This window comes from Argopecten irradians, chromosome 3 (assembly GCF_041381155.1).
Source record: "Argopecten irradians isolate NY chromosome 3, Ai_NY, whole genome shotgun sequence".
In the NCBI taxonomy this organism is placed as follows: domain Eukaryota; kingdom Metazoa; phylum Mollusca; class Bivalvia; order Pectinida; family Pectinidae; genus Argopecten; species Argopecten irradians.
In genome coordinates this window covers 51,555,831-51,567,819 of record NC_091136.1, presented here as the reverse complement: position 1 = coordinate 51,567,819, position 11,989 = coordinate 51,555,831, and the positions used below count along the sequence as shown (strand labels likewise).

The 11,989-nt window shown below is 43.9% G+C and overlaps 1 non-coding gene across 1 annotated transcript; it reads left to right on the top strand.

Moving 5' to 3' along the window:
* Nucleotides 1-366: 366 nt before the first annotated feature.
* Nucleotides 367-439, top strand: Trnak-uuu (transfer RNA lysine (anticodon UUU)). The gene has a single exon. It is a non-coding gene; the product is annotated as a tRNA-Lys (tRNA).
* The last annotated feature ends 11,550 nt before the right edge of the window (nucleotides 440-11,989 follow it).

Genomic DNA, 11,989 nt, shown 5'->3' with positions numbered 1-11,989 from the left:
ACAGGTGTATTTGAAAGGCTTAACAAACGTTAGGTTATGGACCTATACAATGTGTATATACAAAACACCATAAACATATACCCTGGTGTGGCCAACAGCCACGAGTGACATGTGTATAACATTATGCCTGTACACATATGCACTCATTCACGTCGAATTTTGAGAAGTCTCTGTCAATACATCATACATAACAATCGGCATGTCTTTCTGTTTTGATGATTTGAGGTAAACAGAATAAATCAGTGTAATGTGATCGTGACTCTTGACATAGGATATTAAAAGAAAAAATAAGTCAGTATCCTATGTCTTCTGAAGCGTGACAGTGTGTCCTTTATCTTTGAACTGTACTCCGCACAGGGATATAAAGCCCGCGTAGCTCAGTCGGTAGAGCATCAGACTTTTAATCTGAGGGTCTAGGGTTCGAGTCCCTACGTGGGCGAGATATTTTTTTCGTTTTAAAAATGTTTTCATGTTAAATATGTTCATGCACTAAACATGTGGTAATATATTTTGTTTTAAACTAAAAATAAATATATATATATTTTAGGAAGAAAAAAAGGTGAAAACAGAATCCAGGGTTTCTTTCCTCTGTAGATATTCATAAATTATGATATTAACAAAAGCTTATTTCTAAACTATATTTTCTTCAATGAATATAATACGATATAAAATATTACCTATATCAAATTGCGTAAAAGCGAAAAAGACATATCCAGCCATCACACATGTATGATAACTTATCGACTTAATTATACCATTAAATATTTATTTATCAGAGTGCTCACCTTATGGAATATATATAGTGGTCCAAGAATATTAAGTGCAAAATCACAGTTTTGCAAATAACGATTATTGACTTAGTCTACATCGTATTTGCTGGTCAAGTGATACAACACTGTAGTGCACTGTAAGTTGACCACCGTTTTATTTGGCGTGGGCAGTGTGTGGAACGGCGAGATACAGATTTATGGTTTTAGAGATGGGTCATCCTATTGACATTGCATTGTTTTAATATGATACCAATATCCATCATGTAGCGTATATATAGAATAATGAACTTCTTTCACGGGGTGCTCGTACTTTTAGACTTTGAACAAACAACAAATGTGTTTACTGTTATTTACCAAAACAATAGTCATGTCAAGTAGCCAACTCTTTTGTTGGGGAAGGGATTTACCATAGAGTCTGATAATGGTCTCGACATCGGAAAAATCTAATAGAACCATGACAATTTAGTTTCATAATTTGCAAAACTTTGACTTCCACGCATTTATTGTCATGTATACTGAAACATATTTTATATTCATTTGGAGAAGATTTGGTACATTTATAAAAAGCAATATTTGAAAAAGGACATATCACAATGTTAGAAGGTTGTATTGCCTGCTTTAAATGCTGCTTAGTTAGAATGTTAATTCAATCATAATTGCTATGTCAAGGTGTATGTAGCCCTAGATAAAGTTAATAAGTTATCAATGATATATATCTCTCATAATGGCCTAGGTCTACTTCAAGAAATCTTTACAACTATATCTGTCCAAGTAAGGGCCAGAGGAAATATCAGACAGATTGGAATGTCTAATTCTAGTGTCAGGTGCAGAGTGAAGTGAACGGCTGTGTAGTGATTTAAGATTCCGATTGTCTGGGATAGGTATGCCAGGATGTCCGGTTCTACCTATTGTCTGGGATAGGTATGCCAGGATGTCCGGTTCTACCTATTGTCTGGGATAGGTATGCCAGGATGTCCGGTTCTACCTATTGTCTGGGATAGGTACGCCAGAATGACCGGTACTACCTATTTCTGGAATAGGTACGTCAGGATGTCCGGTTCTACCTATTGTCTGGGATAGGTACGCCAGAATGACCGGTACTACCTATTGTCTGGAATAGGTACGTCAGGATGTCCGGTTCTACCTATTGTCTGGGATAGGTACGCCAGAATGACCGGTACTACCTATTGTCTGGAATAGGTACGTCAGGATGTCCGGTTCTACCTATTGTCTGGGATAGGTACGCCAGAATGACCGGTACTACCTATTGTCTGGAATAGGTACGTCAGGATGTCCGGTTCTACCTATTGTCTGGGATAGGTACGCCAGAATGACCGGTACTACCTATTGTCTGGGATAGGTACGCCAGAATGATCGGTACTACCTATTGTCTGGGAAAGGTACGCCAGAATGACCGGTACTACCTATTGTCTGGAATAGGTACGTCAGGATGTCCGGTTCTACCTATTGTCTGGGATAGGTACGCCAGAATGACCGGTACTACCTATTGTCTGGGATAGGTACGCCAGAATAATCGGTACTAACTATTGTCTGGGAAAGGTACGCCAGGATGACCGGTACTACCTATTGGTACGCCAGGATGACCGGTACTACCTATTGTCTGGGAAAGGTACGCCAGGATGACCGGTACTACCAATTGTCTTGGAAAGGTACGCCAGGATGACCGGTACTACCTATTGTCTGGGAAAGGTACGCCAGGATGACCGGTACTACCTATTGTCTGGGAAAGGTACGCCAGGATGACCGGTCCTACCTATTGTCTGAGATAGGTACGCCAGGATGACCGGTTCTACCTATTGTCTGGGAAAGGTACGCCAGGATGACCGGTACTACCTATTGTCTGGGAAAGGTACGCCAGGATGACCGGTATTACCTATTGTCTAAGATAGGTACGCCAGGATGACCGATACTACCTATTGTCTGAGATAGGTACGCCAGGATGACCGGTACTATATAAATACATGTATATAATGTAAACCATCATCTAACACCGCCTAGTTTTACTGAAAATGCTCGTATGATGAGGGTAGCTATGTGGGTCAATCGACACAGATGTCGCGGCAGTTTGTCAAATATGTAGCCATTTCCTTGACCTTCAGTGACATGAAGGATCTAGGTATCATGATCTATCTGTTTTAATGTAATGCGAACTCTTTTTGTGGTGTTCACTGTACCGTTTATATTCCCTGCCATTCTTATTGATAATAAATGCTTGAACAAGATAATGAACAATTTCAGGGTTATTGTAACGCTGTGGCGAAGCAGTGGTTTAGCGTGTTTTATTCAATACCGTTAATGATATTCAACATGGGAATATATTCCAGAGTTATACAACCATTCAACAATGTGAACATAATTAGCAAACTAAACTCCATTTATCTCGTCGCAGATTCACGACTGCTTTGATTGTTTTCGCGCATCGACTAGTTCTCCGGTCGAACTTTCGTGTGTATCGAACAAACCTCTTCCGTTGGAAAATTATGTGTTTTACCGGTCCTTGATGTCGCGTATCGAACGGACCCTGGCACCAAATGGCCACGGCCTTGTAACAGATAGAGAACGAGGATAACAACATCTGGGACTCGATCCATCAATGGAAGCGAGCTGCATTCACGTTGTAGTATAAAACAAATCGATGTGTGATTGTAGACTTGTTCGGGGAGTAGCGTAACCCGCGGGTGTATAATGACCAATGATGTCTGCTTTACCGCCACAGATCCTCACACAGGCCGCAATAATCGGTGGCTTCCAAGACCCCCGGGCCCTCCCCCTGTCACGAGGACGGCTTTATGATGCTATCATTGTATAATGCATGTAGATAAAGATGTCCTTTTCTTGTCCGCTGTGTAGGTGTTGGGGATAAGGTCCCTAAATCTCCCTCCCCTCTAACATCAAGTCCCCATCAAACGTGATATCTATAATTTACATTTCCACGACGCGATACTTTGTTGTCTTGTGTATGTTGTTGACCTACATCGCGATTTGTCCTTGCCTGACCTGTCTATAATGACCGCGTTTGGCCACCAGCAATTCTCACGTGACTCCTCGAACCAATGAATAATACAAAGTTTGAGTGACGCTGTTATGGAACAAGAAGCGATAAGCCGAATATAGACGGTCAGGCAATATGGAAGTTGGGTGGTGGGCTTTGCAATAGCCAAATTGATAAGTGACACCTTATGGCTACAAATCTTGGAGACTGTTTAGGAATTTCTAGTCTATCTAGAGTTATTGGTGGAGCAGGTTGTCTGGAGTTATACACTTTTGTCGTATCTGTGCACTTTAATCGGTCTTAGCTTGATGGTAAATGGTATTAAGTGTTTCCCCTCTATGCTATCTCTACAGTAAACATTTTACTACTTCCGTGAAACGACCTTTCGTACGACTACACAAACACGGCCATTGTTCCGTCTCGCGAAAAGCCACGAGTTACAAATAACATTTGAAATAGATTTGTTTGCCGTCTTGTGTCAGCTTACAAAGTAAGTATACTCAGAAAAGGGTAAAGGGAATCGAAGTGACAAAACTATCTACATAAAAAAGCAATACGGTATGTAACTCAACATTTGCATTAACGTTTTTTGACATTAGACACACTAACAAGAAAATACCATCGGAAATGCAGTATGTGACCTTGAGATCCTCCATCCACCATCGACCCCAAACCACTGCACTAGGTTACCAGAACGAATTCGGTCATTGACCACACTGTCGCTGAGGTCGTCTTTCCAATATTTGCAATTGATCATAAAGTGTTCATCTTTACGGTGTATTTAACATAAACGTCTCGGCCCTAGTCGCCCTGGAATTGTAAGAAGAGCTAAACCTCGGGAATGGCTATTATCTCACATACACTCAGTACAGCGCCTAACACATGAAGCTTCATTGTGATATATCAAAAGCTAATGACTTTTCTCACGCATATTGGCGGTCTTACGCTGTCGTACAAACAACGAAGTCACTTCCGGTTTGTAGTTTATGTTGTCAAAAACATACGACATACATTTGTGTACATCAGGTTGTAACCAAATAATCCATACGACATACATTTGTATAACCAACGAAGCGTAAAACCGTCACAAATGGACCAAGATAACGGTCTTAGTTGAATGAAAATTGAAATTTTATTGTCTTGAGACAAAACTAAAATATACGGAAATAACTATAACGACAACAACTATTAATATATATATATAAATATATATATATGTACCACAGGTATGCCAGATGCTACACCGCTGACAAATGGTATTTGTTCTCTATCAAAAACAGGAGTATACTGAAGTAGTATTTTTCTTCAGTCACCAAAGTAACTGACTTTATACTAATACCACTATTGAAAATTGAGAGCTTCTAATTTTACTTCAAGATAAAAATATTAAAAATAATTGATTGCGTCCCGAAAAAAAATCATCGCAATAAGAATGCACAAAAAGCATATTATTTCAGATTGTTTTTGTGTTAATAAGACATACATGTACAATGTATGTAGACACGATTACATACCAATTGTTGTACAGGTGACGAGTGTCATTTATGCTCTGTCGGCGGTGGAGCATCTTTAAGACACTAAGTTTCACTAATGCGTCTGTTTTCGATGACAAATTTCCTTTTCTATAACACGATATTGCTATGGATGTACAAAGCGTTTGTGATATAATTTCTCATAAAGTATTAACTCTAGTCATCGACAGTATTACACATGATTTATAGACAATGTCTCAACGTAATGGAAACCGACTGAAATATTTAGTTATTGACTGCTGGTTGACGTCTTACATCATAGTACCGTTGTTTTCGTGGGAAAACTCATTTCAAAGACACACATCTGAGGTCACATAACTTTGTCTATCGCTGTGACCTTGATCTGAACCAAGGCAAGTTTCAATACCGTCTGGCTTACATTTATCATACCCGTAAAAGCTTACATTATCATGACTGTTTATAGACTTAAAGTCTTACCCAATATTTCACATTTTGACAATAAAACAGTTATCTTGCATGAACCTTGACCTCGTAGAAATCTTGTCCATGAATGAACCGAGATTCTTATTTTTACTCTACCTCAACCTTGAATGACCTTGTGTCAACCTAGACCTTGTTTAAGGAATGACCTTGTTTAACCTAGACCTTGTTTAAAGAATGACCTTGTTTAACCTAGATCTTGTTTAAAGAATGACCTTGTTTAACCTAGACCTTTTTTAAAGAATGACCTTGTGTTAACCTAGACCTTGTTTAAAGAATGACCTTGTATGAACTTAGACATTGTTAAAAGAAAAACCCTGTATGAACCTAGACCTTGTTTAAAGATGACCTTTTGTGAACCTTGACCTGGGTAAATAATGACCTTGTGAAAGCCTTGACATTTGTGAACTTTAATCTTGAAGTAAATGCCAATGACCTACAGTCTATGCCGTTGCCAATAATCAGTAAGTGGGTTTTTCGCCAAACAAACCGCTGCCAATCCCCAAGAGCATGTTTTACGATATCGCCATTACATACCACAACAAGTCTACTTAATTAACATTTGCCTCCATTCCACATCCTTTCCTTTTATTACTTTCCCGTGTTGTCTTGCCTTTCTTTGCCAGTTTTGTCGCGGAACAGAAAAAAAACCCGAAGTAAATGGAGTCGATCTGGATTGATCGTTGTTGGATTAGAAATAGCGACATAGGGTTGGCCCATGTTATGTGATTAACACTGCTCTTCGTAGGATAATGAGGAAAATGAAGTCTGCTGTGTGTCACTGCTACTACCAATAGTTAAAAAAGCGATCGGTAACGCTTTTCTGAAATAGAGCCATGTCTTCCTTTCTGTTTTTGAGAAGAAAATCAATTGTTTCCATTAGAAGACGTGGAATCTTACAAAGGTCCCCTGTCGTGGTCCTAATTTACTCATGTCTAATGAGATATCGTGACGGCCGACAGAATGAAACACTGGTTAAATCACATATCGCTGTGAATACCGTGATCGGTGAAACGTCTGGTCGTACCACGGAGGCTGTACCACGGAGGCTGCACCGCGGAGGCTGTACCACGGAGGCTGTACCACGGAGGCTGCACCCACTGTACCCGGAGGCGACCCGGGCTGTACCACGTACCACGGAGGCTGGAGGCTACCACGGAGGACCCGGAGCACCCGGAGGCTGCACCACGCGGAGGCTGTACCACGGAGGCTGCACCACGGAGGCTGTACCACGGAGGCTGTACCACGGAGGCTGTACCACGGAGGCTGCACCACGGAGGCTGTACCACGGAGGCTGTACCACGGAGGCTGCACCACGGAGGCTGTACCACGGAGGCTGTACCACGGAGGCTGCACCACGGAGGCTGCACCACGGAGGCTGTACCACGGAGGCTGTACCACGGAGGCTGCACCACGGAGGCTGTACCACGGAGGCTGTACCACGGAGGCTGCACCGCGGAGGCTGTACCACGGAGGCTGTACCACGGAGGCTGTACCACGGAGGCTGCACCACGGAGGCTGTACCACGGAGGCTGTACCACGGAGGCTGTACCCGGGCTGACCGGGGCTGTACCACGGAGGCTGCGGAGGCTGTACCGACTGGAGGCTGCACCGAGGCGGGAGGCTGTACCACGGAGGCTGTACCACGGAGGCTGACCACGGAGGCTGTACCACGGAGGCTGCACCACGGAGGCTGACCACGGAGGCTGTACCGAGCGACACGGTGACCCGAGCTGACCACGGAGGCTGTACCCGGAGGCTGACCCGGAGGCTGTACCACGGAGGCTGTACACGGAGGCTGTACCCGGAGGCTGACCACGGAGGCTGACCGGAGGCTGACCACGGAGGCTGTACCACGAGCTGCACCACGGAGGCTGTACCACGGAGGCTGCACCGCGGAGGCTGACCACGGAGGCTGTACCCGGAGGCTGTACCACGGAGGCGTACGCGAGGCTGCACCACGGAGGCTGTACCACCGGAGGCTGCACCCGGGGCTGTACCACGAGGCTGCACCGCGGAGGCTGTACCACGGGCACACGGAGGCTGTGCACCACGGGGGCTGTACCACGGAGGCTGTACCACGGAGGCTGTACCACGGAGGCTGTACCACGGAGGCTGCACCACGGAGGCCTGTACCACGGAGGCTGCCCGGAAGGCTGACCACGGAGGAGCCCACGGAGGCTGACCAGGGGCGTTACCACGGAGGCTGCACCAGCCCGGAGGCTGTACCAGGCTGCACCACGGAGGCGTACGTACCCGAGCTGACCACGGAGGCTGTACCACGAGCTGAGGCTGTACACGGAGGCGCACCCGGAGGCTGCACCGGAGGCTGTCACGGGCGCACCGGAGGCTGCCGCGGGCTGTACACCCGCGGAGCTGGAGGCTGTACCACGGCTGACGCGGAGGTGCACCAGCTGAACGAGGCTGCACCCGGAGGCTGTACACGGAGGCGCACCGCGGAGGCTGTACCACGGAGGCTGCACCCGGAGGCTGCACCACGGAGGCTGACCCGGGGCTGTACCACGGAGCTGACCGAGGCTGTACCACGGAGGCTGCACCACGGAGGCTGTACCGCGGAGGCTGTACCACGGAGCTCCTGAAGACTCTACCGTGGGCTTTTACATTAGACAGGTGTAGTCCAACGGAATGTACCGTGGGCTTTTACATTAGACAGGTGTAGTCCAACGGAATGTACCCACCATGCTCCATAAAACATAGTCATTTGTTAAGGCATTACCGAATAACGAACATCTCTACAACATTACGCAAAATATACATAATTTACGACTTATATGTAACGTGACCCGTTTCCATGTTGATTTTTTTTTTGTCTGGTTTTCCTGAAATTGACAAGGTTGCGGACGTCTGTGCTGTACGGTCTTTACGGCTTTTATCGACATTGTCTGGCTGGTTTCACAGGTTCTAGCCTGTGCCTATTATTATTATTGCCACAAACTTGGCACTTTATAATTACGCACTGTCACAACAAGGTCACCGGAAATAGTCCTCGTCCACTCACCTTCTATGTACTGTACAATCACATGGGAACGAGCAGTAACTGGAAGTTATTCAATTTCAGAATTTGTTGTCTGTAAATTATATTGTTTTCGCAATAAGTTCATAATCACATAAAACAACGTCCATTTGTGAAATGAAATTACGTTAAGATCGGAGATTCTTGCATTTTTCTTTCTTCTATACGATGCTATTTTTCTACACAGAAAATCAGAGAATGCATACTGCCAAATATCTGTGGAATTGTTATAGCCATACACTTCAACAACATACTTCATGAGCTGCCCAGGGTGCGATAAATCAAGGAAATTATTATAATTTGGTTAGTAACGCGATGAAAATGTGCAATTAATAACCGTAAATCATACATAGTCCGAAAGCCGTGCACGTCCGTTTTTCACGCGCAATACAATGTCATGTATGGTAATGTTTAAGTAGCAATAAAACTGATCTCGCGTGTCTCAATGTGATGAGTAATTTTACATAAATATCAGTATTAATTACCACTAAGTCCGGCTATGTAATTATGTCAATTGTTAGGTTTGTATATCAAATACATGGAATTCCAGTGAGCGATTCAGTAACGCTGAGCTCATATCCTCAACATCTGAATCAGAATCTACGCTGAACTCCGGAAATCTGTGACTGACATCTGTATGTATGTGTGTGTGATGTAAGACGTGTAAGCAGAACGTGTGTGTCGAGTCATATGTATTAAACATACTACACTTATGTGTCATCGTAACCTGGTAATATATACATGTACATGACCGACGCCCCCACACATTCTGTAATCACAATAACATTTTAATCTGTTTCTTAAGAAAAACACTTCTTTACGAGGAAAGTAAACTGAAGAAAGAAATTGTATATAAAATAAAAGAAAAATGGTTTTAGCATTGAAAGCATTTAGTTTTCATCTGCAATAATTTATAGTTTTGTTGGCAGAGGAAACTCACGCAGACTGGATAGTACCAGCCAGTAATTTTGCGTCTCTATTTTGGCATTGATGACGGTTTGCTAATGCCAGATTTACTCAGCTAATAACACTGAGAGTTTAAAACAGGAAATATTCTCATCAAATGAAGATTCTTCGAAATCTAAAGCGGCATGGAGAACCTATGATTGGTACTGTAACCTTGATAAGTGTAATATCCTCTACAAAAGCGACTGTTTTATCGATAGCGACAGGGTGCATGGACAATTCTGATTTCCAGACTGATTTTTCTTTCCTTCTTCCATAAGATTGAATGTTCTAGTATTCTATTCAAGATTGTGTGTCCTTGATCTATCCAGCAGAATGATGTATGTGTTCCAATTGCATGATCGTAAAAGGCGACTTAATTTGGGATCTTTTTTCTTTTCTTTCTAAATGACTTAACTTGGTCATTAACCATTGTGAGGAAGGTTCTGATTGCTGTACCTTGGCAGTTTAATTCAGTAAGATAACACTGTATATTTCCTACATCATACAACTCTTACAAAGTACCACAATCGGCGTATGGTATACAGGAGATGCCGTATTTAAATGGCTGTTAATAGGATGTAAAACATAATTGCCCAACCAACCAACAACGTTTTTGGAGTAAAGCGATTACTAGTATTTTCCAGTGTATTTCAAGTGTCATGGATAAGAAATGCTCGAGTATGTGCAGTATAAGTTTTGAAGTCGATGTCGCTGTAAATATCGAGTGGTTATCGCACATAGGAAGCGTTGTAATACATGTTGACGTGGCCTAACGTGTATTGATCTGGCGGTTACAGATATCCGTCCGTATGTGCGAGGAGACATATAAACTACTGAAATATCAAACAACTGGCGTATACAAATAACACAACGAGCATACATGTTATCCGTGGGGATAAACGTCATAACTAATACGATGTTACGTCTCTCGCAGTGTGTCATTTCACTCCATGGGCAGAATGGGTAAGAGAAAGCGCTTCCGGTTCATCAATTAACGGTTAATAAAGTCTATGAAAAGACAATGATTTGCCACTGCAATAGTTTTAGTGTAATTTCATTTTGGTGCCAATGTATCGAGATTATATCACAATGCGTTACGGCTTTTCGTTTCGTTCCGTCTAGGAGCCGAGAATGTAAACGACTATATGATTGGATTATATTATCTGAATGACGTAAAAAAAAAGCCCACAAGATATTGACACCCGCTCTGTAAAAACGCCCGTCAGACGTTTCGGTGAGACAGCACTATAAAGACAACTGTCCGATATTTTGGTGAAACCGCACTTTAAAGACGCCCGGCAGACATTTCGGTGAGACCGTACTTTAAAGACGCCCGACAGACGTTTCGGTGATACCGCACTATAAAGACGCCCGTCAAACGTTTCGGTGAGACCGCACTATAAAGACGCCCGTCAGACGTTTCGGTGAGATAGCACTATAAAGACGCCCGTCAAACGTTTCGGTGATACCGTACTTTGAAGACGCTCGTCAGACGTTTCGATGAGACCGCACTATAAAGACGCCCGTCAGATGTTTCGGTGAGACCGCACTATAAAGACGCCCGTCAGACGTTTCGGTGATACCGCACTTTGAAGACGCCCGTCAAACGTTTTGGTGAGACCGCACTATAAAGACGCCCATCAAACGTTTCGGTGAGACCGCACTATAAAGACGCCCGTCAGACATTTCGGTGAAACCGCACTATAAAGACGCCCGTCAGACGTTTCGGTGAGACCGCACTATAAAGACGCCCGTCAAAAGTTTTGGTGAGACCGCACTTTGAAGACACTCGTCAGACGTTTCGATGAGACCGCACTATGAAGACGCCCGTCAGACGTTTCGGTGAGACAGCACTATAAAGACGACTGTCCGACATTTCGGTGAGACCGCACCTTAAAGACCCCCGTCAGACGTTTCGGTGAGACCGCACTATAAAGACGCCCGTCAGACATTTCGGTGAAACCGCACTATAAAGACGCCCGTCAGACGTTTCGGTGAGACCGCACTATAAAGACGCCCGTCAAACGTTTTGGTGAGACCGCACTTTGAAGACGCTCGTCAGACGTTTCGGTGAGACCGCACTATAAAGACGCCTGTTAGACGTTTCGGTGAGACAGCACTATAAAGACGCCCGTCAGACATTTCGGTGAGACCGCACCTTAAAGACCCCCGTCAGACGTTTCGGTGAGACCGCACTATAAAGACGCCCGTCAGACATTTCGGTGAGACCGCACTATATAGACGCCCGTCA